Genomic DNA, 8497 nt, shown 5'->3' on the forward strand with positions numbered 1-8497 from the left:
TGAGAAGGGACCCCCTAGTGGGGGTGACCGTGCCACAGTACCTTCCTTAGCTCTCCTCGTGGATTCTGGGCCCCCCCCCCACACACACACACACACACGACATCTAAGGAGCTGACCTTCTATCTGACTGTAGGGTAAATGTCGAAGGCCTCTTGAAGACTCAGGAAATCAATTTCACATCCGCTAATAATCTGAACTCATTCTCAAAACTGAAATTCATTTACTCTGTCATGAGAGTTCCTTAGTTCTGTTCAATTCTGAAAGAAATTGGCCTTGGAAAAAACCGGATATCCTTCATTTGTGATTCTTCATTTGGTCGATGCCTTGTGAGTCGGCCAAGATGTAGACCTTCTTTCTGCTCACTTCCCCGGCTCCTTAAGGTCAACGCGAACACTTACTATTTCTTTATCTCTTTCACTTTTTGTATCTTCTACCACAATAGATGTTGGGAGTGTTTTTCTAAATATTTTTAAGCACTGAATATTGAACAAGCACTCACATTGAAGTATGTGTTGGTCACGTTTTATATATTTTTCAAAGATAAAAATTATTTAAAATTTCTTTTGACTTGATTACATATGCACATATATATATGTAAATGTAAAATACTAATATTCACCAAAGTATGTACATAATGACCAGTTGGTTTAACTTTACTTTTGTAAAAAGTTATGTTAATATTGGAAATAAACACTTGTTTCTGGCTATCGATGTTGATTTGCTTGTTTTAAGTGTATCTCGCAGCAGCCTGCATCTTCCATGGTCCAGTTTGGGTCAAAACTTTCTTTTTAACAACACTGCATTGGTTATGGCAGTAAAGATGGATGTCAAAGACTGAAAACACATACAGAACTAGAGGTAATAAAATTATGTTCTTGGAAATACTCATTTTATTGTGGACTGTTTCTTTAATGTATTATGAGGAATAATTTAAAATAAAATGGTCCTATTTTTCAAGTAAGTTTAACAAACATTACATTCTAAAGATCCCTTTTATAGAATTGTGTCTTGACCATTTAAAGCTTTATCCATTTTCTTTTTCAATTATTTAGAAATTTTTTTCTTCTCCTAGTTACAGGACACTGTAACATCTTGATGGAACTTTGAGTAGGGGGAGAAACTAAAAACATGGGACCAGCAGTTGGCATAATGGCTATGTTGCTGGACTCCCATGCAGTTGACAGTGGTTTGAGTCCTGGACCCAGTAGCTTGAACTCACGCTGGGCATGTGTGCATGAGTGCCCAGGATCCTGAGAGGAGAATGGAGGAGAAGGGATTGCGGCGCAGCCATTCCCCGGGGGTGATTTCTCGCTTTCTGTCTCTCTGTTTCTTTCTGTCTTTCTGGTGAGTGCACACACCATATAGCAATAGCAAAAATCTCTCAAAAACCCAAACAAACAAAAAAACTAAAAACTCAAAGATTCACACGAGAATGTCTGCTTTTCCTTCCAGAGTTATACTAGTTTAGCAAAATCATCAGGTTTTAGAGATTTGATTTAAGTTTTACAAATTTCATAATGCCCTTGTTGCATTTATTATGTGTTCTGTCCTTCAGAGCTCAACTCTTAACTCTTTCTACACATTATTTAATATATGACCAAGTTTTGTCAGCAAAACTAAAAACTCAAAGATGCAAACGAGAATGTCTGCTTTTCCTTCCAGAGTTATACTAGTTTAGCAAAATCATCAGGTTTTAGAGATTTGATTTAAGTTTTACAAATTTCATAATGCCCTTGTTGCATTTATTATGTGTTCTGTCCTTCAGAGCTCAACTCTTAACTCTTTCTACACATTATTTAATATATGACCAAGTTTTGTCAGCAGTCATTTATCAGATTCTTCAGAAGGTGGGCTTTTAAAAGTACAGAGAGAAAAAATATGAAGTCTTTGGAGTGCACTGCCTGTCCTGCTTAGGGCCAGGAAAATCTAGCCTAGTTTAAATTTCATAGTTACATATGAGAGAATCTAAGTCTTCCCAGGCTCTTCTGAGAGTTCTCTCTGCTTTCTCAGCTAACCCAGGAATGTGTTTCACTTTCACTTAATTGCCTTTCCCCCAGGGAGGGGAAAATATCTTTACATGGCTCCAACGCCATGGTTTTTGTTTGTTCATTTTTGTTTTTTATTGTGGGGAAGAGATATTATAAATAAAGACCACCAGGTATTGCAGAAGAAAGAATAACCAACAGTTTTGACTCGTTTAAACCCATAAAGCGTGTATTTTCTTTCCTTAGATTTGTCGAGAAAGTAAATGAGTATTCAGGCTCTGTTCTCTCTCCACGTTTTACACTGGAGAATTAAGTAAAGACTGCATTTTACTGTACTAAAGAGAGAGAGAGTGGGAAAGAGAATAAGTGGCCCAATGCTTCTGGAAAGACAGGCCTTTTCTCCTCCTGTGAGGCAGCATCTGGATGTACCACAGTGGTTAACAGCACAGATTCTAGACCCACTCCCTAGACTCAAATCCTGGCCCTGCCACATCCTTGCTGTATGACGGGGGCATATTATTTAACCTAGCCTCCCTGTGCCTTGGTTTCCTCATCTTTAAAGTAGGGGTGATGGTATAGCAGTACACGTCTCAGAAAGCTGTGCAAAGTAAATGACTAGAGCACACAGAGCAGCACCTGGCACGGGCGGAATGTTTTGTTCCTGGCCGTTCTGATTCTGTAATTCTTTGACTAAGGGAACTGTTAGTGACCCAAGCAGGTGAATAGTTATTGGGTTCAGTAAAAGGATAAAGACGTTTTCTTCTCTTGATAGTCTTCAATAAAATGGAATTTAAGGGGCACCAGCGATTGGCATGATGGCTATGTTGCTGGACTCCCATGTCGTCAACCACGCTTCAAGTCCTGGACCTGGTGGCTTAAACTCATGCTGGGCACATGTGCGTGTGTGCCCAAGATCCCGAGAGGAGAATGGAAGAGAAGGGATTTTGATGTTGCCATCCCCGCTGCGGGATGATTTCTTGCTTTCTGTCTCTCTGTCTCTCTCTCTGTTTCTGGCAAGCGCACACCCCTATAGCAAAAATCTCTTAAAAAAAAATGGAATTTATGGGAACCAGCAGTTAGCATAATGGCTATGTTGCTGGACTCCCACGTAGTCGACCGCGGTTCACATCCCGGACCTGGTGGCTTAAAACTCACACCAGGCACGTGTGCATGCGTGCCCAAGATCCCGAAAGGAGAATGGAGAAGAAGGGATTGCAGCGTGACCATTGCCCCTGGGGGGTGATTTCTCACTTTCTGCCTCTCTGTCTCTCTCTGTCTGGCTGGCGAGCGCACACGCCCTATAACGAAAAAACCTCTCCAAAAAAAAAAAATGGAATTTAAAAAATAACCAAGACCCCATCTTCTATGAATATTAGAACTTCCTGTCTCCTACAACAATAGAGCTCTTTTCATATTTCCATTCCTTCATACCTCCAAACATGTTTTGAAGAGAAATGCAGTGCTTCACCAAAAACAGGTCAGCAAAACACTTCCGTTTGACGTGGCAGGTGCTTTCTCCTGTATCTTTCTCAAGCTGAATCATAAAGTCCTAAAAAGAGTGCTAGAGAATAGCAGAAGCTGAGTCACAGACATAAAGAGAGGGGATCATTGGCCTAGCTGCTCTCCTGCCTGATTCCCTAAAGCCCCTCCTCGCTCTCCCACACATGAGCGGTATGAGGGCCGTGCCAAGTGTGGGGGGAATGCTGGCTTTTTCCTTCAGACAAGGGGCTCCAGTTCCAACAAGGGATGCTGGAGAGTTGGCTTTACCTGATCCTAGGATGCTTACATGACAAACTCTGCAAGATGACTCTGGCAAAAAGACACTGTGGCAAATCTGCAAATGTCACACATGAATGTCATTTAGTGTACAAAATGAAAGAACCAAGCACAGAGACAACAGATTCCTCAGGGGCTGAAGGCAGAAATCTCTTAAGGTTATTTTAACATACATAGTGATTATGCTCAATTAGCCACATACCAAGTCTTATAGCCAGAGCCAAACCATAGAGCATAAGTGGTGACAATGTCACCAGAAATGTCCTGAATGAGAAGGAGCTAATCTAGAATGCAGTGGTGTCTGGGATAATATGAGTTAGAAAAAAAAATTTTTTTTTTTGGAGAAGTTTTTGCTATAGGGCACATGCACTCACCAGAAAGACAGAGAGAGACAGAGACAGAAAGTGAGAAATCAACTCCCAGGGGGGATGGCCATGCCACAGTCCCTTCTCATCCATTCTCCTTTTGAAGTCAATCATTTAAAAATGTTTGAACTGTGACATCTCAGGAATAAGTTTATACCTTTCAAGATAATGATTTGGAAAGAGAACAGTACCTTTTTCCCGTCCTTTCCTTTATTTTTTAATTATTTTTTTGAAAGAAGTCATTTTATTTACTATTATTATTTTTCAATTTGACCAAAGAGAGATAGAAAGAGAAAGAGAGAGGGAGAGTAAGAAAGCAAGCTGTCAGATCTGGGACTTGAACTGCAGTTAACGCTGTGGGAATCTAATGCCTTAACTACTACGCCACCTGCTAGCCCCCTATTCATGCCTTTATACTTATTTTAAAACAATCCTAAAACTTTATAGTAAATGATATATGTACATATTTTTCAGACTTTGTAATATAAATTATCTTGACAGGGAACTACTGAAGGTCGTGTATAACTTTATAATAATAACACACAGTAACTGTTGTCTTTGTCTTTGTGTCTATTTTTTACCATCTCATTTGTTTCTACTCCTCTTTGAAATACGCAAAGTGTCTTTAATGGCAGCATGCAGTTTCTTCATCTGTGGTCAAGATGACATCATAGTTGGGGACCAGCAGTTAGCGTAATGGCTATGTCGTTAGACTCCCATGTAGTCGACTGCGGTTTGCGTCCCGGACCTGGTGGCTTAAAACTCACGCCGGGCGCGTGTGTGTGCGTGCCCAAGATCCCAAGAGGAGAATGGAGGAGAAGGGGTTGTGGTGTGGTCATCCCTTCTGGGGGGGTGATTTCTCGCTTTCTATCTCTCTGTCTCTGTCTGGCTGGCGAGCACAAACGCCCTATAGTGAAAACCTCTCCAAAAAAAAAAAAAGATGATATCATAGTTGGAAACATCCAGTTGTAATCAGAGTTACAGTTGACGTGATTTTGATAGAACTGAAAATCATTGCAATTAATAAAATGGTACTATGATAAATGGAACTAGAATATAACTTTATCATCTTAGGAACGATGGGAGCTTTTATTCTCAGCACTTGCTATAAAGAATGGGTAAGATGTTCTTATATACTTATACAGAAGCCTTTCCTGAGAAGATTATATATGTGTACTGGTAAGAAAGTTTTCCTGAACTGACATTTGGGGTAAGGCTATGGAGGATGCTTTAAAACCAGTGCTACTGCGGCCAGCAGGTGGCGTGGTGAAGGCACTTGGACTCCTACATGATCAATCATGACTCAAGTCCTGGACCTGGTGGCTTGCTTTCTCTCTTTCTCTCTCAAGAGACCTACAAGAAATTTAAAATAATAATAATAATAACAAATAAAATTAAACAAATCTTTTCTTTTTAAGAATTGCTCTATTTTACTTTATTTATTTTAATTTGACCAGAGAGAGAGAGAGAGAGTAAGAATGCAAGCTGCCATGTCTGAGACTCAAACCATAGTCAGCCATATGGGAGTCCAGTGCTCTTAACCGCCACGCCACCTGCTGGACCCTGTTTCCCCTAAGCTTTAACTCTACATTTTGAATGGTCTTACAGTCAACTCTTTAGATATGATGCTCTCTCTATCCCAGCACCCCACAGAATTTCATAGTGACTAAAAACAACAGAGCATGCAAAATTTACATGTATACTGCTATAGAACCCATATCCTGGCACCTCCTTTTACCCTATCTTGCAAATAGCAGCATCAATCACTTTCCACCCTGCTGACCAAACCAATGCCCTTGCTGCAGCCTCCTCTCTCTCTCACTTCACCTCTCCTGGGATCAATGTGTTCTCTCACTCCCATCGCCACTTGCCCAGGTTAATCACCCTCTTATGCCTTGATTACTCTGCCAGCTTCTAACTGGTCTCTGGTCCCAGTCACGTTCCCTCTAGTCTAACCGCCATTTGACACTAAAGTCAGTGCCTTTTTGCTGATGTCACTGTTATTGTTATTCATTGTGGTAAAATAGTTACAGCATAAAAGTTACCACTTGGCCACTTGTAAGTACCCAGTTCTATGGTAGTATGTCCATTCACACTGTTGTGCAACCTATCTCCAAACATTTTTCACCTTGAAAAATGGAAAACTACATATTCATTAAACAACGACTTCTCATTCCCCCAGCTCTGGCAACTACTATTCTACTTCCTATCCCTATGAGTCTGACAATGCTAAGTACCTCATAGAAGTGGAATCATATAGCATTTATCTTTTTGTGTCTGGCTTATTTCACTGAGCAATGTCCTCCAGGTTCATCCATGTTGTAATGTGTCAGAATCTCCTCCCTGTTTAAGGCTAAATAATATTCTACTGTATGTATGTATCACATGTCGCTCATTCATTCATCTGTCTTGGACTCTTGGGTTGCTTTCGCCTTTTGGCTATTGCAAATGCTGCCATTTGTCTGCTTAAAATGCTTCCATGGCTGCCCAAAGCTCTTGGGATGAAAGACCAGCTCCAGAGAGAGGTTGTCACAGGCCGTACAGGATCTAGCCCTGCCTACTTTCAGCCCCGCCTGACACTTTATTGCCTGCTTCCTTCTTGTTCAGCTCTGAGCATCCCCACAGGCTATTTCTTTGCCAGGACCACTTCCCTGGACTTGGCCCCTGTGTTAGTCCAGGTCCTCTGAGAAGTAGACTCCAGGAAAAGATTCCAAGGGCAAAAATGTTAGTAAGGAGAATGTCCATGAGAAAAAAAGGAGGAAGAAGCGAGGTTAGGCTGAGAGTGCTGTCAGACTCTGATGCAATGCTGGCCCCAGTGAAGGGGTCAGAGGAGGAAGGTCGACTCTTGCTAGAACACTGTGCAATCTGAAAGGATGTTGTAAGGCCATCAAAAGTCTTTAAACCTTCAGAAGCACCTGGTATCTTTTTGGAACTAGCCTGCCTAAGTGTCTTTGCTGGACTCATTAGCTGGGAGGCCATGAAGGTATGGCCTTGGTGGGAAAGAATGGATTTCTTTCAGCGTCCCATGACTACGCTGCTGCAGAAGGAGCTCTGTGAGGTGCATTCTCATGGTGCACATCATCCCCATCTTCCCCGTGCTGTGTGTGCCTCACCTACTACACTGCTTTTTGATGTTTTAGAGTAATCAATAGTATCTTATTTGCATTTGAACTTTGGTATCCTTTATATAATTAGTATAAAATATTTGTGCTCTAAATGCTAAAATAGATTCAGAATTTGTTTTCTGTTATGGGTGACTATATATATGTATATACACACACACATATAAATGTATATATATAATATATATGAGTGTATATATTTCATAGATGTGTGTATATGTATAAATATATACATGCATATAAAATGTATATATTATATGTAGGCACATAAAATGTATTATAATATAAAATTTAAAGATGTATACACATTTTACAACATAAAGTACAATACCTAGTCTCCTCTCCCAGTAGAGGGTCTGTGCTGGGGTCCCCAGACCAGAATGTCAGTGTCCTGGGATCAGAGGTAGGACTTCATGAGGGGCAAGGATATGGGGCTGGAGAAAAGTTTCTGAGAGAGAAGCAAATCTCCAGGAGCATGGTCCATCTGAAAAGGCTGAGTGAACAGAGAATGAAGGTCTGACCCAAAGGACTGAAGGAAGCCATTCTCTCTGGGGAGTGATTTCTCACTTTCCCACTTTCTTCTCTGTCTCTCCTGCAAGCACACATGCCCTGTAGCAAAAATCTCTCAAAAGAAAAAAAGTTTCAGAGCCACAGCTTTGGGCTTTCATTCTACACTGTCTTTAATCATGGAGATATACATATATGAAAAGGGATCTTCCCTTTTCTCCCCCCTCACGCATACAGAGCCCTTAGGCATCCATATAATTTTCCTATTTAAAAATGTCTAACTGTTGGGGATCAGTAGATGGCACAGCAGTTACATCTCTGAACTCCCACGTAGTTGACTGAGGTTCAAGTCTTGGACCCAGCGGCTTAGAATTCACTCAAAGAACTTGTGTATGCATGCCCGAAATCCTGAAAGGAGAAGGGATTGAGGTGTGGCCATCCGGGGGCGGGGTTGGGGGAGAGGATGACATGAGTGTGTGTGTGTGTGTGTGTGTGATTTCTCATTTTCTGTCCCTCAGGCAGGCAAGTGCACAGCCCTATAGCAAAAATCTTAAAAAAATAAAATAAATAAAAGTCTAATCGCCTGTGTGTCATGCAAAAAAAAAATAAAATAAAACAAAAAATAACTGCAAGGCTTTTCCTTCCCTACAGGAGTTGAAGATCAAGAAGAGACCGCAGGACCCTAACCTGCCCTTGCTTTGAGCTGTGAGCTCCACCAGGCTGCAAGTTCCCAAGCTCTTTC

The sequence above is a fragment of the Tupaia chinensis genome, unplaced genomic scaffold (genome assembly GCF_000334495.1).
Source record: "Tupaia chinensis unplaced genomic scaffold, TupChi_1.0 Scaffold139457_1, whole genome shotgun sequence".
Taxonomy (NCBI): Eukaryota; Metazoa; Chordata; class Mammalia; order Scandentia; family Tupaiidae; genus Tupaia; species Tupaia belangeri.